This window comes from Stegostoma tigrinum, chromosome 40, assembly GCF_030684315.1.
Source record: "Stegostoma tigrinum isolate sSteTig4 chromosome 40, sSteTig4.hap1, whole genome shotgun sequence".
NCBI classification, from domain to species: Eukaryota; Metazoa; Chordata; class Chondrichthyes; order Orectolobiformes; family Stegostomatidae; genus Stegostoma; species Stegostoma tigrinum.
Genome location: NC_081393.1, coordinates 2,781,052 through 2,806,408, shown reverse-complemented (window position 1 = coordinate 2,806,408; position 25,357 = coordinate 2,781,052). Strand labels below are relative to the sequence as shown.

The 25,357-nt window shown below is 43.3% G+C and overlaps 1 protein-coding gene across 2 annotated transcripts in view; it reads right to left on the bottom strand.

Moving 5' to 3' along the window:
- LOC125448106 (GDNF family receptor alpha-2-like) overlaps positions 1–25,357 on the bottom strand; it is a 297,306-nt gene that overhangs the window by 111,299 nt on the left and 160,650 nt on the right. The gene's annotated exons all lie outside the window — the stretch shown is intronic.

Below are 25,357 nucleotides of genomic sequence, written 5' to 3'. Positions count from 1 at the left end.
CTTCAGTCAGGAGAAGCCTAACAGTTATTGACGGTGAATCTGACATCACTGGAGGGTAAGTTGTTGATGGAAATTCTGAGAGACAGGATTTACATGCATTTGAAGAGGCGAGGATAATAGCACGGCTCGGTGCTTGTGAAATCGTGTCCACAAACTTGATGGGGTTTTTGAGGATGTCACCAAGAAGATAGATGAGTGCAGAGCAGTAGCATCGTCTTCATGTACTTTGGCAAGGGCTTTGACAAGATTCCACATATAAAGCTAGATCATGTGGGATTCAGTGAAAACTTGCCAATTAGATACAAAATTTTGGCTCACTTTTAGGAGTGAGGGTGGTGGTTTTTTATCGACTGGAGGCCTCCTCACCTCTCCTCATAACTAAAACCCTCCAGACTGGGCAATATCCTGGTAAACCTTCTCTGCACCATCTCCAAAGCATCCATATCCTTCTGGTAGCATGGCTGCAATATTTTAAATGCGGCCAAACTAAAGTTTTATACAGCTGTGACATAACTTGACAACTTGTACATCTGAAGAAGGCAAGCATACTGTACGCCTTCTTGACCACCTTATCCACCTGCATCGCCACTTTCAGGGATCTGTGGACCAGTATGCCTAGGTTCTTCTGCATGTCAATATTCCTAATGGCTCTGCCATTTGTTGCATCATTCACAAACTTAATTTCGGACCACATACATTTTCCTCCAGATCATTTGTATCTATTACAAAACAACAAAAGTCCCAGCACTGATCCCTACAGAGCAGCATGAGTTACTGATCACCGTTCTGAAAAGCACCCTTCCATTGCCACTCATCGACTTCTATGACCAAGCCAGTTGTATTCATCTAGCCATCTCACACTAGTTCCCTTGAGATTACCTTTCGTAATGGTCGGCCATGAGGTACCTTGTCAAATGCCTTACTAAAGTCCATATAGACAACAACCACTGCCCTTCCCTCGTCAGTCATTCTTGTCACGTCCTCAAAAAAGCTCCATGAAGTTAGTGAGACATGACCTTCCCATGCTGCCGATCACTAACAAGTCCATTTGCTTCCAAATATGAATAAATCCTGTCTCTCAGAACCTCCTCCAATAGTTTCCTCACCACTGACATCAGGCTCACTCGCCTATAATTCCAGGAATTATCTCTGTTTCCCTTCTTAAACAAAGAAACAACATTGGTCATTCTCCAGTCCTCTGGAACCTTGCCTGAGGCCAAAGAGGATGCAAAGATATGTGTTTCTTCCATTGCCTCCCACAATATTCTGGGATAGATCCCATCTGGCAATTGGGACTTATTTGCCTGAATACAATTCAAGACACGTAGCACTTCCTCCTTCTTTATGTCGACTTACCTAAGAGTATTCACACACCTTTCCCTAATCTCAGCATCCTTCACATCCTTCTCTTTGGTGAATACCGGTATGAAATATGCATTAAGGATCTCAACCATTTCTTCTGGCTCCACACAATCCTCCCTCCTTTATCCCTGAGTGGGCCTACTTTTTCTCCTGCTGCTCTCTTACTCCAAATATATGTATAAAATGCCTTGGGATTCTTAATAACCCTGCTGACCAAGGACATTTCATAGCCCATTTTAGTCCTCCTAACTCCCTGTTTGAGCTCCTTCCGACTTCCTACATATTCATCAAGGACTTTGTCTGTTTATAGCTGCCTCACCCTGAGGTATGCTTCCTTTTATTTTGACCGGGCTGACAGTTTCCCCTGTCATCCAAGGTTCCCAAATCCTGCCATTCCTGTCCTTCATTTTCACAGGAACATGCTAGTCCTCCATTATAATCACCTGGTCCTTAAAAGACTTCCACATGACAGATGTGGATTTGCCCTTAAACAGCCATGCCCAATCTGCAATCTCCAGTTCTTGCCTAATACAGTTGTAGTTGTCCTTCTCCCAAATTAGCACCTTCGTCCAACGTCCTTATCCATAAATATCCAGGAACTTATGGAATTATGGTTACTATTCCCAAAATATCCCCAAGTGAGACTTTGATCACCTGGCTGGGCTCATTTCTCAATACTAAGCCCAACAGGACCCCCTTCCTCATTAGACTGTCCACAAACTGTTTCAAAAAACTGGCCTGGACACACCTAACAAATTGCTCCCCATTCAAGGCCCAAGCATCATGGGAGTCCCAGTCAACATGGAAGAAGTTAGAATCACCCACCGCATGAACCCTGCTATTTTAACATCTTATCAGAACCTGACTCTTCCTCCATCTTGCGCTGGCAGCTGGGAGATCCGTCGTACAATCCCAGCATTGTGATTGCATCCATCCTGTTCCTGAGCTGTACCCATAATGCTTTGCTGCAAGATCCCTCCAGGGTGTCTTCCCTCAACACAGCTGTGTCTTCTCCCTAACCAGTAATGCAATTCCCCTGCCTATTTTGCTTCCTCCTCTGCCTCATCTAAAACATCAGTATCCTGGAACATTCAGCTGCCAATCTTGTCCCTCTTTCCATCATGCCTGTGTGATAGCAACAACATTGTAATTGCATGCATTAATCCAGGTTTTAAATTCAGCCATCGTATCTGTTTTTCATCTTGCATTGAAGCAAGCGCCCAGTTCCGCTGAGCTCACCAACCTTACACCAATTGCTCTTCCTCTTAGCCGTATTTGCCTGAGACTGAAGCTCTTCCCCAATCACTGTACTTACTGACCTGCTGCTCCAGTTCGTTTAAACCCTCCCAAGCAGCAATGTCAAATTTCCCTGCCTGTATGTTACTGCCCCTCCAGATGGATGCAACCTGATCTTCTGGGACAGGTTCCACCTTCCCTGGAAGACATCCCAATGATACACATATCTGAAACCATCCCCACTACACCAGCTCTTTAGCCACGTGTTCATTTGTACTCTGTCTCTGTTTCTCTGTTCCTAGCCAAAGTAGCACATGACACAGGAGTAATCCTGAGACTTCTACTCTAAATATGCCCAAAAACCATTTATTGTGGAAGCATCAAATGGAAATGAGGAATAAACAGCGACAGATTGGGTCTGTTGACTAAATACCACAATGTGGCTTTGGCAGTTTTAATTTCATTAGCTATCTTACAAAGCTGTTAACATGCTGTGTCTTTATTTAAATTAGCAAATCTCCACGACACTTCCTTTCTACATTGTTAACTTTTAATTAATTAGCCTAAAATTTACCAAGGAGTAGAATCTTCTCTGTGGTTCCAAAAACAGATATTTCCATTTTAACCTCCTACATTTTGAACATCCTTATTTTTAAAAGTTGATAGATTCTGTTCTGAAGTGGATTCTGCATGTTTGATTGAAAATGTATTCTTCCAATGTACACATAAGGTAATGTTCTGGCTGCAGTCTGTATTTCCCTACAGGTCTACAAGTGTTGAATTCCAGATGTCAGCAATGTCATATCTTATTCATACACATTCAATATATAATAAAAACTAGTGATAAACCGACATTTACTGCTGATTTATTTTTATCTATTTCCTCAAATTTCACAAGCAATATACTAAGTTCAAAAGCAATATTTTAAGTTGGGATTTTATGTTGCTCCAATGAACTTGACAACCAAAAAAAACCTTTCAGCAATGACATTAAAGGGGCAGTTTAAGCAATCATCATATTAATATGGACTTCTCTCAGGAATTCAGCAAGATTCCATGTGATAGACGAGTTAGCAAGGTTAGATCATGTGGAATCTGGGAGAACTACTCATTTGGATACAGAGCAGACTCGAAGGTAAAAGACAGAGTGATGGTAGTGGAGGGTTGCTTTGCAGACCGGAGACCTGTAACCAGTGGTGTACCACAAGGATTGGTGCTGCGTCCACTGCTTTTCATCATTTATATAAGTGATTTGAATGTGAACATCGGAGGTATGGTTAGTTAGTTTGCAGACCACATGAAAATTGTTGATGTCATAGACAGCGAACAAAGTTACCTCAGAGCACAACAGGACCTTGATCAGATGGGACAGAAGGGCTGATGCTTGGCAGATGGAGTTTAGTTTAGATAAATGTGAGCTGCTGCATTTTTGAAAAGGTAAATCAGAGCAGAACTTATATACTTAATAGTCAGGTCCAGGAGAATTATGCTGTCCAAAGACACCTTGCAGGCTCATGGTTCCTTGAAAATGGAGCCACAGGTCGATAGGATCGTGAAGGCGGCATTTGGTATACATGCCTTTATTGGTCAGTGTATGGAGTATCCAATTTGAGAGGTCATGTTGCAGCTGTACAGGACATTGGTTTGGCCACTTTTGCAATACTGCATTTAGTTCTGGTCTCCCTGATCCAGTAAGGATGTTGTGAAATTTTAAAGCATTCAGGAAAAGATTTACAAGGATGTTGCCAGGGTTGTAGGCCTTGAGGCTGATTAGGCTGAGGTTATTTTCCCTGGACCGTTGGAGGCTGAGGGGTGACCTTATAGAGGTTTACAAAATCATGAGCGGTATGGATAGGGTGAATAGCTAAGGTATTTTCCCTGGGGTGTGGGAGTCAAAAATTCAAGTGCATTGGTTTAAGGTGAAAGGCAAAAAATTTAAATGGGACCTAAGGGGCAACTTTCTCATTCAGAGGGTGGTGCATATATGGAATGAACTGCCAGACGAAGTGGTGGAGGCTGGTACAATTACAACATTTAAAAGGCACCTGGATGGGTATATGAATAGGAAGGGTTCAGAGGGATATGGGCCAAACACTGAAATGGGACTAGATTAATTTAGGATAACTGGTCAGCTTGGACGAGTTGGACTGAAGGGACTGTTTCCATGCTCAATCATCACTGTATCAATAGTCATGAAGTATGTGCAGTAAAGCTATTAGTTTCTCATCAGAGCTGAAAGCCACAGACTGCGATTTTCAAGACAATGACTTAAACATATTTTAACACTCAGCCACCTACATTTTTAAAAATAATTTCTGTGTGACTCCAAATAGAGGAGAATTCTGTTGGATGCAATTTTGCTTTGCTCTTGGCTATACTCTGTTAAATACTGCCTTTCCAAACAAAAAGAAAGTATTCCATCACACTCCTGACATACCTTGTGATAAAGGGTCTTTGTGAAGTTGATGTGATGATATGTTCAAAAATAGGTTATCTTCTCATTCAGATTCCTTTCTTTCCTTTGGCCTCTTAAAATTACATTTTCGATCCCAACCACCTGTGTGAGTTTCTGACAGTATAATGAAATGTACACAAATTGCTCGAAAAAAAAACCTGATGTTAATGGAGTCCCTGGTCATAACAGAGCTTGTCACTGTCCCCTGACGAGAGATTACTGGCATGTCTTTGAGACTTTTATTTTTAAAAATGCAGGTGCCTGAGTGTTAAAATGCATTTAAGTCATTATATCTTGAAAATAGCTGTTTGTGGCTTTCAGCTGTGATGAGAAACTGATGGCTTATACCGCACAAACTTTATGACTATGGATGGGGTGCAGCATGATGTTAGATGGTTGTCTAATAACCAGCTCACCGCAATACACAAGAAAGCAGACATGCATCAAAGTGATAGCACCACTGGCAACTCTATAATAGCGTCCAATACACAGAGCCGGAATTGGGAGAAAGGTCCTACATTAACATTAACTCCTTCATAGGCTTCTCTTTGCAGCTACAATTAATTCGAATTGTGTTGTTTGCTTGTTCCAAAATAAGAACAGTAAAGAGTAAAATAGTGTGTTTCCTTGAAGGAAAATTGACTGCCTAATCTGAATTCCCCCCACCCACTCAAAAAACCATCACCATCACCAGCACCAGCACCACTCTGGCAAAGGAAATCAAAAGCTTAGAAATGAGCATGCATTCACTGAGATACAACATTTTTGTGCATCCTTCCTATATCAGCTGATTGATGTAGGCATTAACCCATTCATCCAGGCCATGGGAGAAAAGAATACTGCATTAAATCAAGCATCGCCAACCTTATTTATGAGCCTCAGATGCAGTAATCCTTTGGATTCTTTCTGTGCTGTGAGCAGTCTATTTATTGCATTGTACGTCAAGATTGCTGATAGTCATGTGCACACACATCTGAGAAGGGATCATTGTTTGTATTGTAATGTGGCTTGGAGGGATAGCTTCAAACTGTAATGTGAACTAATTTTTAAAATGACTGAACCCCCTCCCCCGACCCCCCGACCTTGGGGTAACTCAGCTGTGCTGTTTAATGAAGCTCATCAAATAGCCAGACACTCCAATCTCAAAGGGTTAGGATGAAGTGTCAAACTGGGACTTGAAATCAGTGGGGAGGATTATCTGTGCCAGACTTCTAGCTAAATAGGTCACCATCTGTCAGCTGAAAGACATGCCATCACTGTAGATTCCACTGGAGACACTGGAGGCTCTGAACTTCCCATGTACTGCATCAAGCTCTCTCACTCTCAAGGATTTGGTGAATTTCTTAGATGAGCTTTGACTGAAAATGTTCAAATTATCAGGACTATTTTCTTTCTCTCCTTCCAATAAACTACCTGTCACAAAGTGGACAATATTGTTTTGACTGTTCAGTCGATTTATCAGAAAACCATCCACGTCAACCATTTATTGTGTATTCCACAATGGTTCATTTAGTTCAATGCCAACTGCACAACCTGGAAAGGTGTGTAAAAAGAAACAATTTGGAGTGAAGGTTCTGTACACTGACAGCTGGTTTGAGTCTAAATTAGGTAACAAAGAAACTTAAGGATTAATTCCCTTACCCTCAACATGAAGAGAATGTGGATTCAGCTGCACAGCATGTCTGAGACCTGCGCCCTCCAGCAGGACTGATTCCCGACTTGGAGAACAGTGTTCTCTAATTAGATTCATGTGTTCTCTCAACTGATTCTCCTGCCTGGAATTCTGTAGAATCTAGCGAGTTTTGAGAAGATTTGTAGCTCAGGTTGAGGTTCTGGATGTGAGTTTGCTCGCTGAGCTGGAAGGTTAGTTTTCAGACGTTTCGTCACCATTCTAGGTAACATCATCAGTGAGCCTCCGACGAAGCGCTGGTGTTATGTCCCGCTTTCTATTTATCTGGTTAGGTTTCCTTGGGTTGGTGATGTCATTTCCTGTTCTTTTTCTCAGGGGATGGTAGATTGGCTCCAAGTCAATGTGTTTGTTGATGGAGTTCCGGTTGGAATGCCATGCTTCTAGGAATTCTCGTGCATGTCTCTGTTTGGCTTGTCCTAGGATGGATGTGTTGTCCCAATCAAAGTGGTGTCCTTCCTTATCTGTATGTAAGGATACGAGTGATAGTGGGTCATGTCGTTTTGTGGCTAGTTGATGTTCATGTATCCTGGTGGCTAGCTTCCTGCCAGTTTGTCCAATGTAGTGTTTTAACTGTCAATACTGGAGATTACAAGTCTGGACCCTTCTTCAGAAATGGGGGAGGGGAAGGGGATTCTGAAATAAATAGAGAGAGGGGGAGGCAGAAAGAAGATGGATAATGGAGCAGATATGTGGAGAGGACACAGACAGGTCAAAGAGGGGGGAATGGAGCCAGTCAAGGTGAGCACAGGTGGGGAGTTAGGAGATGGGCATGAGCCTGCACCTCCCAGTCGCGAACCACTTCAACTCCCCCTCCCACTCCCTGGACAGCATGTCCATCCTGAGCCTCCTCCAGTGCCACAACGATGCCACCCAAAGGTTACAGGAACAGCACCTCATATTTCGCTTGGGAACCCTGCAGGCCAATGGTCTCAATGTGGACTTCATAAGCTTCAAAATCTCCCAGCCCCCCCGACCTCATCCCAAAACCAGCCCAGCTGGTCCCCGCCTCCCTGACTTCTCCATCTTTACTCCCACCTATCCGCACCTCCCACCTCAACCGTCATCCCACCTCCTACCTTCCCTGGCTCCATTCCCGCGTCCTTGACCTGTCCGTCTCCACTCCATATATTTGCTCCTTTATCCATCGTCCATCCGTCTTCCCGTCTCTCTATTTATTTCAGAATCCTGTTCCCTCACCCATTTCTGAAGAAGGGTCCAGACCCAAAACATCAGCTTTCCTGCTCCTCTGATGCTGCATGGCCTGCTGTGTTCATCCAGCTGTACACCTTGTTATCTCCATCAGTTTTCTTGATTATTTTCTGTACCTGTTTGTCACATTTTAAAGATCTATGCACTAGAACCTCCAAGCCCATTTCACATCCCCTGTGTTTAACTTCAGACCACCTAAACAGTACCCTAATCTATGGTATTTTGGGCCAAGAGACATGTACAAGGCAGGGGTAACCCTTGACGAAAGGTCATTGTTGAGGGTAAAAGAACTCAGTATTCATTCTGACATTTGTAATTAGACTGTTTCACGTAGTTGTAGTTTGCTTTTCTCCAATGTTCTCTTGTCAAAAGAACATTGACAGTCTGTTGTGAATACATTTAATGACTGATCACCACAGCAAACAAATTGCAAAAATAGAATTTATGATCAATTAAGTCAGGTTTCACTCTGGGATCTGACTTGTCCACTCTTGTCTACTGTGTCCCCTTGTTCTGGACTCTCTCACACATAGGGCAACATCCTTTCAGCATTCACCCTGTCACATCCCGTGATGTTTTCATTTTTCAATAAGGTCATCTCTTTTTCTTCAAAGTCTGCAGAGGTGAAATTTGAATTCAGTAAAAAAAAATCTGGAATTGAGAACCTACTGATGACTGTGAAACCGTTATCGATTTTCAGAAAAACCCATTTGGCTCACTAATGTCCTTCGTAAGCAAAGGAATATGTACTCTGGGACAAGGATTCAGTCTCTCCTGCCAAGAGTGACTTGACAGCAGTAGTACTTTTGAGCTGGTCAGGTTCTAAAGGGCATAGCTGCTAGACTGGGTCTGCGGCAGGTGGTGAGGAACCCAACAAGAGGGTAAAACACACTTGACCTCATCCTCACCAATCTGCCTGCTGTTGTTGCAACTGTCAGGATTGTACTGCTAAGAGTGACCTTTGCATATTGTCTTCATAGTGAGAGCAATGTCTGTTGTGTTGTGTGGCAATATCACAATGCTAATTGGAAGATACTTCGAACAGATCTAACAGCTAAAGACAGGGCATCCATGAGGCACGATGGGCCATCAATAGCAATAGGATTGTACTCTGATGCAATCTGCAACCCAATGGCCTAGCATATATCCCACTCAGCCATTACCATCAAGCCAGGGAATCAACCCCGGTTGAATGATGAGTGCAGGAGGGTATGCCAAGAGCAGCACTCGGCGTACCTGAAGATGAGATGTCAACCTGGTGGTGACCAACAGGACTACTTGCATGCCACCAACATAAACAACAAATGATACAGCTCAGCAATCCCACAACCAATGGATCAGAACTAAGCTCTGCAATCCTGCCACATCCAGTTGGGAAGGCTGATGAGCTATTAAAATACTCACTGGAAGAGGAGATTTCACAAATATCCCTATTCACAATGAGAGGAGAGCTCAACACATCAGTGCAAAACATAAGCCTGAAGCATTCACAGGCATCTTCAGCAAGAAATGCTAAGTGGCTGATCCGTCTCATTTTCCTCCAGTATTCCCCAGCATCACAGATGGCAGCCTTCAGCCAATTCAATTCAATGTGTGATCAATAAATGGTTGAAAGCACTGAAGACTGCAAAGGCTGTGGGCCCCGACAACATTCCAACTGTACAACTGAAGATTTGGGCTCCAGAACTTGACGGTCCCATAGTCACACTGTTCTACTACAGTTGGAACACTGGCACCTACCCGACATTCCAAAAAAAGTCACATGACCTGAAACATTAAATCTGCTTTCTGTCCAAATGCTGCCAGACTTGCTGACTTTTCCCAGCAATTTATTTTCAGTTAATCTGCAGCATTTATGATTTTTTTACAGTAATTCAGGGTGGTACAATGGCTCAGTGGTTAGCACTGCTTCCTCACAGTGCCAGGGACCCGGGTTCAATTCGAGCCTTGGACGACTGTCTGTGCAGAGTTTGCACATTGTCCCCGTGTCTGTGTGGGTTTCCTCCAGGTGCTCCGGTTTCCTCCCACAGTCCAAACCTGTGCAGGCGAGGTCGATTGACCACACTAAGTTACCCCGTAGTATTCAGTGATGTGTGGATGAGGTGGGTTATTGGGGGATGGGTCTGGGTGGGATGCTGTTAGGGTCAAAAGGCCTGTTTTCACACTGTAGGACTTCTATGATCTATGAATGCAGAAAATTGGCCAAGTATACCATGTGTACTAAAAGCAGGACAAATCTAACCCAGATAACAAGGTGCAGAGCTGGAGAAACACAGCAAGCCAAGCAGCATCAGAGGAGCAGGAAAGCTCTGATGTTTTGGTCCGGAACCTTCTTCAGAAATGGGGGAGGGGAAGGGGGTTTTGAAATAAATAGAGAGGTAGAAGTTGGATAGTGGAGCAGATAAATAGGAGAGAAGATGGACAGGTCAAGGAGGCAGGGATGAACCTAGTTAAGGTGAGTGTAGGTAGGAAGTGGGGGTTGGTCAGTGAGGTGGGAGGAGCGGATAGTGGGAGAGAAGACGGACAGGTCAAGGAGGCGGATATGACATGGGGGCGGCTGGTTTTGGGATGAAGTTGGGGATGGGGAGATTTTGAAGCTAGTAAAGTTCACATTGAGACCATTGTAGGGTTCCAAGGCGGAATATGAGGTGCTGTTCCTCCAGTTTCTAGGTGGCATCATTGTAACACTGGAGGAGGCCCAGAATGGACATGTTGTCCAGGGAGTGGAAGGGGGATTGAAGTGGTTCACGACTGGGAGGTGTTGTTGTTTGTCGCAAACTGAGTGTAGGTGCTCCACAAAGCGACCTCCAAGCCTCCACTTGGTCTCCCTGATGCTAACCCAACCAATTACAATCACCTAAGCCTGCTCTATCATCAGAAAAGTGGTGAAAGGTGCTGTCAAATAGCAATGGCTGAGAAATAAACTAGTCACTGATGCTCAGCTTGGGTTCCGCCAGTGCCTCTGAACTGCTGACCTCATTCCAGCATTGGTTCAAGCATGGACAGAAGAGCTGAATTCCAGAAGTGAGGTGAGAATGCCAGGTCTTGACATTGAGGCCACATTAAACTGTGTGGCATCAAAGAGTCCTAGAAAAACTGGTATCAGTGGGAATTAAGGTGTAATCTCTCTGCTGATTGGAGTTATCCTTGGCACATGGAATAATGGTTGTGATTATTGGAGGTCAGTCATCTCAGCTCCAGGACATCTGTACAGGGATTTGTCAGGGTAATGTCCAAGGCCCAGTCATCTTCAGCTGCTTCATCAGCAACATTCCCTCCATAAAGTCAGAAGTTGAGATATTTGGTGATGATTGCACAATGTTCTGCACCATACATGACTCCTTAAGCACTGAAGCAGTCCATTTTCAAATGCAACAAGATCTGAACTGTATCCAGATTTGGACTGACTAGTAGCAAATAACATTCATGCTGCACAATTGTCAGGTGATGACTATCTGCAAATGAGAGACAATCGAATCACCACCCCTTGACATTCAATTGTATTACCAAATCCCACACTTCTGGGGGTTACCATTGGCCAGAAACTCAACTGAATTTGCCAAAGAAATGCAGTGGCTACAAGAGCAGGTCGGACGCTCGCAACTCTGTGGTGGGTAACTCACCTCTTCACTTCTCAAAGCCTGGCTACCACAAAGCCCAATTAATGAATGGGATGGAATTGCTTACAGCTTGAGTGCAGCTCCAATAACACTCCAGAAGCTTGACACTAACCAGAGCCAATCAGCCTGCTATATTCCACAGGCATCTACTCCTGATGGTCAACAGTAGCAGTGTGCACTATCGACAAGATGCACTGGAGAAATTCACCAGTGATCCTTCAGCAGCATCTTCCAAGTCCACAACCACTTTTATCTCGAAGGCTAAGGGCAGCAGATATGTGGGAACGCCAGCATCTGTAGTTCCCCACGGAATCTGTCACCATCCTGACTTTGAAATGTATTGCAATTCCTTCACTTTGCTGGGTGGCATGCTGGAATTCCCTCTCTGAGGGCATTGTGGGTCTACTCAGCACATACACTGCAGCGGTTCAAGAAGGCAGCTGACCAGTGCCTTCTCAAGAGACAACAAGGGACAGGCAATAAATCTGGCCAGCCATTGACACCCAAATATCACGAATGAATGAAAAAAATGTTCAAGTTTATTCAAAGGCTGTTGACAGCAATGCACAAAAGTATAACTCTGCTTTTGCACAGAATATGAAGTCAGAGAAATAGCTGAGAGATAGGGTGAATACAAGGACTGGTGAACGGAGGAGCAGACAGGGAGTGTTGTGGAGATTATGAGGCTCAATCTGGTAGCATTTTGTAGGCTATGGGTTTTCAAGGAAAGGTCAACAGGATTTCATCCAATTGGACCAAAGTGGGATTGCAGGCAGACAGGATGGTGAAGAAGACGTATTTTCCTTTATTGGTCAGAACATTGAATACAGAAGTTGGTATGTCTTGTTGCAGCTGTACAGGACATTAGTGAGCCTGTGTTAGAATACTGTGTATAATCCTTGTCACTGTCAAAGGAAGGATGTTGTCAAACTTGAAAGGATTCAGAAAAGATGTAGAAAATGTCGCCAAGGTCAGACTGTTTAAGCTGCAGGGAGGGGCTGAGTTTTTTTTTCCCTGGAGCATCAGAGGCTGATGGGTGACCTTACAGAAATTTATAAAATCTAGAAATTGTGGACGCGTTGGTAATTATCTTCCAAGGTTCTATAGATTCAGGATCAGTTCCTGCGGATTGGAGGGAGAGAGAAAACAGGAAATTATAGACCAGTTAGCCTGACATAAGTGGTGGGAAAGATGCTGGAGTCAATTATAAAAGATGAAATTACGACTCATTTTGTTTGCAGTAACAGAATAGATCAGAGTCAGCATGGATTTACGAAGGGGAAATCGTGCTTGACTAATCTTCTGGAATTTTTTGAGGAAGTATCTATGAAGATGGATAAGGGAGAACTAGTGGATGTAGTGTACCTGGACTTTCAGAAAGCCTTTGATAAAGTCCCGCATAGGAGATTGGTGAACAAAATTAGGGCACATGGTATTGGGGGCAAAATACTGAGTTGGATTGAAAATTGGCTGGCTGACAGGAAGCAAATAGTAGTGATAAACGGGTCCCTTTCGGAATGGCAGGCAGTGACCAGTGGGGTACCACAAGGTTCGGTGCTGGGACCACAGCTGTTTATGATATATATTAATGATATAGACGAAGGCATTAAAAGTAATATTAGCAAATTTGCCGATGACACAAAGTTGGGTGGCAGTGTGAAATGTGGGGAGGATGTTATGAGAATACAGGGTGACTTGGACAGGCTAGGTGAGTGGACAGATGCATGGCAGATGCAGTTTAATGTGGATAAATGTGCAGTTATACACTTTGGTGGCAAGAACAGGAAGGCAGATTACTATCTCAACAGAGTCAAGTTACGTAAAGGGGAAGTACAACGAGATCTCGGTGTTCTTGTACATCAGTCAGTGAAAGCAAGCATGCAGGTACAGCAGGCAGTGAAGAAAGCTCATGGCATGCTGGCCTTCATAACTAGAGGAATTGAGTATAGGAGCAAAGAGGTCCTTCTGCAGCTGTACAGGGCCCTGGTGAGACCGCACCTGGAGAATCGTGTGCAGTTTTGGTCTCCAAATTTGTGGAAGGACATTCTTGCTGTTGAGGGAGTGTAGCGTAGGTTCAAGAGGTAAATTCCCAGAATGGCAGGACTATCATATGTTGAAATATTAGAGCAACTGAGCTTGTATACACTTGAGTTTAGAAGGACGAGAGGAGATCTGATTGAGGCGTATAAGATCATTAAGGGATTGGACGCTCTGGAGGCAGGAAGCATGTTTCCGCTGATGGGTGAGTCCAGAACCAGAGGACACAGTTTAAAAATAAGGGGTAGGCCATTTAGAACAGAGCTGAGGAAAAACTTCTTCACCCAGAGACTGGTGGATATATGGAATGCTCTGCCCCAGAAGGCAGTGGAGGCCAACTCTCTGGATACTTTCAAGAAGGAGATAGATAGAGCTCTTAAAGATAGCGGAATCAAGGGTTATGGGGATAAGGCAGGAACAGGATACTGATTGTGGATGATCAGCCATGATCATAATGAATGGTGGTGCTGGCTCGAAGGGCCAAATGACCTACTCTAGCACCTATTGTCTATTGTCTATAAGGGGCATGAATAGGATGGATAGCCAAGGTCTCTTTCTTCTGTTGGAGAAGTCCAAAACTAGAGGCCATTGGTCGAAGATGAGATGGGAGAGATTTAAAAGAGACCTGAGGGGTAACGTTTTCACATAGAGGGTAGTGTGTATATGGAATGAGCTCTCAGAGAAGGTGGTGGAGGCAGGTACAATTCCATGATTTAAAAGGCATCTGGATGGACATATGAATGCGAAGGGTTTCAGAGGGATATGGGCCAAATGCTGGCAAATGTGACTAGGTCAGATTGGGATGTCTCGTCAGCATGGGTGAATTGGACTGAAGGGTGTATTTCTGTCTTGTACGACTCTATGACGCTGTAGAGCTGTATTTTTGCAAACAGATATTCTGTTTGTATTGCACTAATGTAGCAGCCGAGATTATTTGATCATTGTGAAGCTTGTGATCCCAGATCACTCAGGCTCACAGCATCTAACAAGATTCCTTTTGTATTTGATTTCAAGAGTTAACTACAGTTATCAAGGCACTGGCTCCCAGAAAGTTTCAGCTGCACACCAATATACACAGGCAAATCATCAAAACTCACTGAAACAATCAGCGTAGCATAGCTATCCGTCTACCATGACCTTAATAAGTCTCTCTTAGCATCTATTTATCCATGGTCCTGAGTACTTAGTGTTTACTCACTCTATTTCAGTAACAAGAATCAACGATGGGGTATTCCAAGTTCAGGTCTGTTTCACTATTATACAGTTTAAAAATAATTATCCCCCATACTTCTGGATTTTTGTTTCGAACAACTTGACTGGGTAATGCTGAATAAAAATCTCAGCAGGTCTGGCAGCATCTGTGAAGATAAATCAGAGTTAAAGTTTTGGGTCCAGTGACTTCTTCAGAACTGATGGTAGCTAGGAAAATGTCAATTTATATGCAGAAGATAGAATGGGGGAGGGATTAAGGAGTAAATTATCGGTGGGAACAGAGCCTAAAGAGAGAGAAGACAGTGCGACAGACAAAGGAGTGGATAACGAACTGGCTGGGACTATGAATAGATGTTGATAGAGGCTTTTAGTAGCTAACAATAACAAGTGTGAAATGGCAGACAATGTGTTAGCAAGGCCTGGTCTGTGGAATTGAGGGTTAGGGCATGGGACCATTTTGGCCCAGAAATTATTGAACTTGAAATTGAATCCAGAGGACTGCACGGCCTCCAAGCAGAAAATGAGGTGTTGTTCCCTCAGCTCATGCTGAGCTTCCCTGGAACAGTGCTGCATGCCTGACACGGAGATGTTGGCCAAGGAACAGGGTAGTGTGTTAAAGTGGCAGGCAGTCGGAAGCTTGGTGTCTTTATTGTGGGAACAACATAGATGATCTGCTAAATGGTCACCCACTGTACACTTTGTTTCCCCTAAAGGAGACCACATTGTGAGCACTGAATACTGTTGACTAGATTGTGTGAGATGCAGATAAGTGCCACTTCATCTGGAAGGTATGTTTTGGCCCTTGAATACTGAAAGGAGGAGATAAATGGGTAGGTGTTATACCTTTGTTGGTTGTAGGGGAAGGTGCTGTGGCCTATGGGGGGCTGTTGGGAGTGAAGGAAGGGGGAATGGTCCCTGTGGAAGGCGGACAAGGGAGGGGAGGGAAATATGTGTGCCACTGGAGGTGGCAGAAATGGCGGCTGATGATCTTCTGGATCTGGATGCTGGTGGAATGTTGGCTAAGAACAAAGGGGACTCTATTGCTGTTGCATGAGTGAAGAGAGCGGGAGAGGGCAGAAGTGCGAGAGATGAGTCGGCCATGGTTGAGGACCCTGTCAACAACAATGCTGGGGAGTTCTTAGATGAGGAAGAAGGTGGACATTTTGAAGGCTGTCTTGTGCAAGTTGCCCTCATTGGAAGATATGCGATGGAGGAGGAGGAACTGGAATGGAGTCTTTACCAGAAGCAAGGTGCAAGGATATGTAGTCCAGCTGTGTTTATAATGGATATTAGTGGCCTGTCTATCTTCAGAAAGGCAAGTCGAGACATCAAGGAAGGGAAGGGAGTAGTCAGAGATAAGCCAGGTGGAGGTGAGGGCGGGGTTGAAATTGGAAGGGAAATCAATGAACTTTTCCAATTCCAGGGAAGCAGCACCGATAATATTATCGATATATCAGAGAAAGAGTCATGGATAGGGGCCGGAATGGGAATGGAACAAGGTTCACATACCCCACAAAGAAACAGCGTAACTAGGGCCCATGCCAAGTGAAATCGATGAACTTTTTCAATTCCAGGGAAGTAGCACCGATAATATTATCGATATATCAGAGAAAGAGTCATGGATAGGGACCAGAAGAGGAATGGAACAAGGTTCACATACCCCACAAAGAAACAGGCGTAACTAGGGCCCATGCAAGTACACATGGCAACTCTCTGACCTGAAGAAAACAAGAGGAGCTAAAAGAAGTTCTTGGGGGGGAGGGGAACAAGCTCAGCCAAGCGGAGGAGGGTTGGGGTGGGTGGAGATGGTTCAGGCCTTTGCTCCAAGAAGAGACCCATCCTGGTTGGGGAGGAACATGTAGAGGGATTGCACGTCCATGGTAAAGAGGAGGTGCCTGGAGTCTACAAAGTGGAAATTATGAAACTGGCGTAAACCATCAGCGGAATCACGAATGTATGTAGGCAGAGATTGGACGGGGGAGAAAAGATCAAGGCAAGGTAGGAAGAGATGAGTTTTGTGGGCAGGAGCAGGCTGAAACAATGGGTCTGCCCGGAGAGTCCTGTTTGTGAAATTTCAGAAGGAGGTGGAAGCAAACTCTGCAGGGCAGGATGGGGGCGATCTGTCAGCTTGGAGGCAATGGTGGGTAGATCACCGGAGGAAATGAGGTTAGTGACCGTAGTTGAGACAATGGCCTAATTTGCTGTCGCGGGCTTACGGTCCGGGGAAGCTAAGAGTATCAGAAAGCTGGCGCTCAACCTCTACAATGTAGAGGTCAGTAAGATAGACGACAACAGCACCACCCTTATCGGCAGGCTTAATCAGAAGGTCAGGGCTGGATCTGAGCACACGGTCATTTCGGGAGGAGACAGGTTGGATTGGGTGAGGGTGACAGAGAAATTGAGGCGACAAATATCACTTCGACAGTTCTCAAAGAAAAGATCACATGCAGATAAAAGGCCAGAGGAGCCAGGTGAAGGAAGTGTGTTGGAGCAATGTGAAGGGGTCTCTGGGACTGGGAGAGGACTCTTGCCCAAAGAAATGGGCATGGAGGCAAAGACGGCATAAGAAAAGTTTGACATCATGTCATTAACAGTTCCATTAACAGCTATTCACTCTCCGAGCCAGATCATTTTCAGCTCTTTTGTCTGTCCAACTGCCTTCACTCTCTTTAGGGCTCTATCCTCACCTCTGATTTACTCCTTAACCCCCCCCTCCACCATTTCTTCTGCATATAAACCATCGTTTTGCCAGCTACCAGTTCTGAGAAAGGGTCACTGAACTCAAAACATTTACTCTGATTTCTCTTCATGATGCTACCAACTTGCTGAGCTTTTACAGCAATTTCTGATTTTGACTGAGAAATGACTCTGCTTTCATGGCTCAATTGTAACTCAGATTACAAGATCTTGAGTACAAATCTAAGGTCAGGCGAATCAGTATGAAGCTTAGATACCTTCCATTAACAGAGAAAAGTTTTATAAGGTGGAAGGTATTTATTTTTGCCACAATACCAGAATGCAGCCAAATTGTTTGAAGATCCGACATTTGAAAACCTTGGGTAGTCTGTTCCATGCAAAAATTCCATGAAATTACAGCACAAAAAAAATGTCAGTGCTCACCATGACTGCCCATGCTCCATACCAGATCCTTTCTCTCCAATTACAATACGCATGATCATTTTGCATATCTGAATAATGTTGCAGTATTAACTTACCATGTCTGAATTTCAATGTCTAATTAATCAATATGAATTTCAGTACTAAGCTCCCTTTAACTTTCTGTTGACTATCTTGTGCATAAACCTTATTGTTACTTGTTCTCTATCAAATGGAATTAAGTTTAAGCCACTGGATTGACTCTCCAGTAGTTTGCTTTTCATCTCTGCTGCAATTAATGCAGTCCATTTCTTTTTCTAAATCTCCCAGAATCATCACCCTCAATTCATGTTGCACTTTTCTCAGCACTGCAAAATCCAATTGAAGCCAGGTACTCAATGCTTGGAGACAGCATTGCAACAATATCTCAATTCCTTTTCTTGTACACACTCATCATCACTACCTTGCCTCTGTACACCAGTAAATGTAAATTCCCAAGCCCTTTCAGATTGTCAAAGGATACAGCAGCATATAGATCAGCTGCAGGTATGGGCAGATAAATGGCAGATGAAGTTTAATCCAGCTAAATGTGAGGTGCTGCACTTTGGGAGATCAGATGTTAAGGAAAAGTATTTGGTTAACAGCAGGATTCTGAACAACTTCAATGTACGGAAGGATCTTGGGGTTCAAGTCAATAGCTCCCTGAAAGTGACCCCCAAGTAGATAGGGTGGTAAAGAAGGCCTTTATTGGTTGGGGAATTGAGTACAAGAGTCAGGATGTCTTGTTGCAGCTTTATAAGATTTTGGTTCGACCATGTTTAGAGTATTGCTTTCAGTTCTGGTCGCCACATTCTAGGAAGGATGTGGAGACTTTGGAGAGGGTGCAGAAGAGGTTTACCAGGATACTGCCTGGATTAGAGAGTATGAGCTATAAGGAGAGGCTGGAAAAGCTCTGGTTGTTTTCTCTGGAGAGGGGCAGGCTGAGTGGACATTGATAGAGATGCACATATAGCATTGATGGTCAGAATCTTTTTCCCAGAATTGGAATGTCTAACACTAAGCAGCATGCATTTAAGGTGAGAGGGGCAAAGTTCAAAAGAGACGTGAGGGGCAAAGTTTATTTTACACAGAGAGTGGTCAGAGTGTGGAAAGCACTGCCAGGGGTGGGGGCGGGGGCAGATACAATAGGGGCTTTAAAGGGACTTTAGATAAACACATAAATATGCAAGGAATGGAGGGATTATTGACCAGTGGCAGGCACAAGGAGCTAGTTTCATTCCTGTGCTGTACAGTTCTATGTTCTACGTTCTAAGTGCAGCTGAAGCTGCTGAAATGATTGTTTGTTGAAATCATGGATTATGTCAAGTCAATGGCCTGTGCTTCAATGCACCAAAATTAAAACAACATGTTTAAAATGCAAGGACTGTCAGTGTGATGGTGAATTACAAGTGAAAGTTTCTCCCCCTATTATTTCAATAGAATGCCTTTCCAATTTTTCAAAATTTATTTTTCTCAAACCCGCAGGCATGAACTTGTTGTTTTTGGAATGAATCTGTGACAACTGTCTGTTTATCAGTCTAATTGCAAAGATCTATCCTCATTTTAAACAGAGGAGTTGTATTGTGCTTGACTGCTTCAGAGCTTCTCAGAAGCCACAATGTTCATTGCTATCACAGATAATCACAAGAGAGACAATTTCACAAGAACTGATTGAGCGTTTGCAGTTGTTTGACTGGATAAGGCAAAATTAACCACTTGACGATGACACTGTTACCAATTAACCCTGCCCCATGCAATACTGATGAAATTAATACATTCTGCTGCTGGAAGACATTATTTTCCAAGTCCCCAACTCTAGAATAGAGTTCATGCAGCTCTCCATATTGACACTCTCTCTTCCTTTAAGATCCTCCTTTAAAACTAAATCTAATTAAGACTTCAATCACGAGTCCTAATATTGTTACAAGCTCTGCAGGGTAGCCTTAAGCAAGGTAACGAAATATATTCAATGCCATTCAAATTCAGAAATTGCCAACAAAATTCCACTCCTTGCAGCCTTCAATTTGCCATAAGTGAAAATTGGCGCTTATTACACGTGAATGAAGAGGCTAATGATCCTTAAAAAAAAGTTAAATTTCAATTTCAGTCATGAGTCATTGAGTTCTTCAGCATGGAAGAAGACGAGTATAAATCATCCGTACAGACAGATATCTTAAATTCATCTAGTCCCATTTGCCAGCATTTGGCCCATATCTGTTCCTATTCATTCCTTCCTATTCATCTACCCATCCAGATGCCTCTTAAATATTGTAAATGTACCAGCCTCCACCACTTCCTCTGGCAGCTCATTCCATATACGCATCACGCTCTACGTGAAAAAGTTGCCTCTTAGGCCCCTTTTAAATCCTTCCCCTCTCATCTTAAACCTCTAGCCCCTTGTTTTGGACTCCCCTCCCCCAGGAACAAGCCCTTGGCTAATCACTAGATCCATGCCTGTCATGAAATATAAACCTCTATAAGGTCACCTCTCAGCTTCTGATGCTCTAGGGAATAGCCCCAGCCTGTTCAGCTTCTCCTGATAGCTCAAACCCTGCAACCCTGGCAATATCCTTGTAAATCTTTACCTGAACCCTTTCAAGTTCAACAACATGTTTCCAATAGCAGGGAGATCAGAATTGATCACAATACTCAAAAGTTGCCAAGCACATCTCCTGTACAGCGGCAAAGTGGCATCCTAAGTCCTGTACTCAATGCATTGAACAATAAAGGCAAGCATACCAAACACCTCCTTTATTCCCCTGTTTACTTCTGACTCTACCTTCAAGGAACTGTGAACATGCACATTAAGGTCTCTGTGTTCAGCAACACTCCTCAGGACTCCACCATGAAGAGTACAAGGCCTGCCCTAATTTGCCTTCTCAAAATACCTCATATTTATCTAAATTAATCTCCATCTGCCACTCGTTGGCCCATCTGATCAAGGCCCCATGTACTCTGAGATAACCTTCTTTACATCCACGATAGCACCAATTTTGGTGTCACCTACAAATGTATTAACCATTCCTCCAACATTCTCTTCCAAATCATTTATATAAATGGCAAAAAGCAGTGGACCCAGCACTGATCCTTGCAGCACAAACTGGCTAGCTCTCCCAGGATTCCATGCCAACTAACCTTGCTCGTCAGTCTACCATACGACTTGCTCAAGTCCATGTCAACAACATCCACCATTCTGCCTTCATCGGTCTTCTTTGTCACTTGTTCAAAATACTCACTCAAGTTGGTAAGACACAAATTCCCACTCACAAAGCCATGTTGACTATCCCTTATCAGTTCTTGCCTTCCCACCATTGGTGTCAGGCTGACTGGTCCATAGTTTCCTGGCTTTTCCTTACCACCATTCTTAAATAATCACATCACATGAGCCACCCTCCAGATTATCGATGATACACATAATTCAGCAAGGGGCCCAGGAATCACTTCTCTAGTTTCCCACAAATGTCTGGGGTACACCTGATTAGGTCCGAGGGATTTATCCACCTTTGTGTAGTTTAAGATGTTCAGCACCACCATCTCTTGTAATATGGACACTTTTGAAGATATCACTGTTGATGTTCCAAGTTTTTTAGCTTCCATTTCACTCTCCACAGTAGACACTAATGCGAAATACTGGTGTAATATCTAACCCATCGCCTACAATTTCACACATAGATGGCCTTGTTGATCTATTTACTCCCGAGGTACTCCTTTGCCCTCAAAGTGTTTGTAGAATCCCTTTGGTTTCTCCTTCACCCTATTTGTCAAAGTTATCTCATGTCTCCATTTTGCCATCCTGATTTTCCTCTTGAGAGTAGTCCTTTTGCCCTTATACTCCTCAAGGAATTCACTCCATCCCATCTGTCTATACCTCCCATATGCCTCCTTCTTTTTCTTGATCAGAGGCTCAATTTCTCTTGTCACCTAGCATTCTCTGCATCAAACATCCTTGCCTTTCACACTAACAGCAACATACAACCTTGAAACTCTTGTTATTTCATTTTTGAGGGCTTCCCAATGTCCAACAGCCCCTTTACCCACAAATAGCCTCTCCCAATCAACTTCTGAAAGCTTTTGCCTCATAGCATCAAAATTGGCTTTACTCCAATTTAGAACTTTAACTTTTTGATCAAGCCTATCCTTACTATTTTTAGACTAATGGAATTATGATCACTGGCCCCTAAGTGCACCCTCAGGGACACCTCAGTCACTTGCGCTGCCATATTTCCCAAGAGAAGATTGCATTTTGCTCCTTTTTGAGTAGGTTAATCAACATGCTGAATCAGAAAATTTTCTTGTACACACTAACAAATTCCTCTCCATCCAAGCCCTTAACATTATGGCAGTCCCACTCAATGTTTGGAAAGTTAAAATCCTCCACCATCATAACCTAATCATTTGTAGAAATATTTAGATCTCCTTACAATTTGCTTCTCAATTTCACTGACTGTATGGGGGCCGACAGTACAATCCCAAAAACGTGAGTCATTTTTTTCTTATTTCTCATTTACATCCAAATAACTTCACTGGATGTACTCCCAGGAACATCCTCCCTAAGTATAGCCATATTGTTATCCTTAACCAAAAACTCCATTCCCTCTCCTCTGTTTCCCCCTTTCTATCCTTCTTATATTATCTGTACCCTGGAACACCAGTTACCAGTCTTGCCCTTCCCTGAACCACATTTCTGTAATAGGATGACATCCCAATCTCATGTTTCCAATCATGCCCTGAGTTCATCTACCTTACCTGTCAGGCCTCTTGCATTGAAATGAATGCAGTTCAGTTTCTCATAGAGTTACAGATTATACTGCACGGAAACAGACCTTTCAGTCAAACTAACCAAATATCCTGAACTGATCTAGTCCTGTGTTTGTTACTTATCCCTCTAAACCCTTCCTATTCACGTACCCATCTAGATGCATTTTAAACATTGTAATTGTACCTGCCTCCAACACTTCCTCAGACAGCTTGTTTTGTTCGCGCACCACCCTCTACATGGAAACTGTTGCCCCTCAGCTGCCTTTTAAATCTTTCCCCTCTCAAGTTTAACCTATGCTCTTTCATTTTGGACTCCCCCACCCTGGGAGAAAGATCTTGGATATTCACCCCATCCATGCCCCTTGTGATTTTATAAATCTCAGTTTCCACACCAGGGGGCCTAGCTATCCTCTCCTTCTCACTCAAACCTTCCACTTCCAGCAATAGCCTTGCCTAACTTTTCTGAATCCTTTCCAGTTTAACAACATTCTTTCTATTATAAGGGCAGCCAGAATTGTATCCAATGTTCCAAAAGTGGCCTCACCAATGTCCTGTCTGGCTGCAAAATGACATCCCAACTCCTCTCCTCACTGTTCTGACCAATGAAGGCAAGCATGCCAAATGCATTCTTCATTATCTTGTCAACATGTGACTCCATTTTCAAGGAACTATGTACCCACACCCCAATCTCTCTTCACGCAGCAATAATCCGCAGGGCCCTACCATTACATTTATTAGTCCTGCCCTGGTTCACCTCTGTAAAAATGCTACACATCATATTTACCTAAATTAAATTCCACCTGCCACTTCTAAGCCCTTTGGCCCATCTGATTAAAATCTTCTTGTATTCTGAGACAATCTTTTCAGTGTTCACTTACCTCCAATTTTGGTATCATTTGCAAACTTACTGACTATAGCTCCTATTTTACAGTCAAACAATTTCTATAAATTACAAAAAGCAGTGGACCTAGATACTGATCTTTGTGGTAGAGGCCTAGTCAGAGGCCTCCAGTCCAAAAAACAACCCTTCACCAAGACCCTCTGTCTCCAACCTTCAAGACAATTTTGTGTTCATTTGACTAGCACTTTCCAGCTGATTGTTTCAAGCACACAAAATTTGGAGTGGAAGTAAATCATTCAGTCCCTCAAGTCTACTCTGCCATGAATGAAGGTAATTACTGATTGGTTTGTATTTTGAATTTCATGCTCCTACCTACCGTGATAACCTGTGATTCCCTTGCAGAAGCGTCCCTCAGCCTTAAAAATATTTAATGACCCGGTTTTCCCTATCTTCTGAGGCTGTGGGTTCAAAATTGCACAAGCCTCTGGGAGAAAACACTCTTTTCATCTCTGACCTAAAAGGGGATCCGTTTATTTTCAGAACACTTTTCCCGAATTCTTGACTGATGTACAAGAGGAAACACTTATCCAAATCACCTTGTCAAGACCATTGAGGATGGTATATACATCAATCAGGTAACTCCTCAGTCTTTTCAACTCAAATGGAAATAAGTTCAGCCTACCAAACCTTTTATAAGACGTCAGTCATTCCAGTTAACAAATTCATCACCTCCTCAAAGCTATCCCCAATGTTGTTTCCTCTAAGAAATCAGGCTCATGGAAAGTCACAAGTTTTTCATTGTGTTTGCACATACTGGAACTGAAGATAGATTGTCAGCAGTATATGTTATAATCTGGCATTTCAGCCCTGGCTGAACACTGTTTGTTGAAACATCACACAAAACAGATTGTGTGGTCCTTAATCGGATTATTGTTTTTGTGACTTTGTGCATAAATTAGCTGCCAATGAAGAGTGACTGCACCTTAAACAAATTTATTTCCTGGAGTTCTGTGCATATTGGGGTATCCTTAAGTTGTGTGAGATACTTGATAAAGGTGAATTCTTCTCAAATGGTTGGTCAGCAAATACAAGAGAACAAAACTCTGGGTGAGATCACCACCTCTTAGTTAATTGCCAAGTTATACTAGGCGCACCGTGACACAAGTGAAATTGACAGCTGGTTCAAGGTTTTAGATGAGATTAGTTTTGATCGGGGTGCACTTTTACCAAGTTTATTGCTGTTGTAAGGAAGATATTTTGCAAAGTCATGTTAAAGCAGTCCATGTAATGCTTGAAGAATTTTAAAATGTCAGGTCAACTACTGCTGTGCCCAGAGCTCTTGTGCAGATTAGGGCAATGAAAGAGGTAAATTTGGATCATTGACAGCAATGTTTTTGGGCTTCAAACACTGCATTGAACTATAAAATGCAGCATGGTATTTAAAGAATGTAGCTTGTGAGCTACCATCAGATACGCTTTCCATGTGGACCAATTCGCCGACCTGAGTTGTTTCCACAGGGACACATAGATCTGCTGAGTATTTCTACAACTCATTCTTTTATTTTCCATGTTCAGCATCCTCAGGTTTTTGGTTTCATAAGTAAACTATTTTTCTCCTCCAGTTTCTTGTTGATGAAACACTGCCTGTCTTTGTAAACCAGTTTTGGTTCTTGGTTTCTGCTGAAAAGCTACCCTACAGTAAAGTTTTACAAATGGCCTTTGAGAGAGTGAGACAGAGACATAGGGCGGCAATTCTGCTGCCAATCACGATGCAATCATGCCAACCAAATGCATTTTGGTGG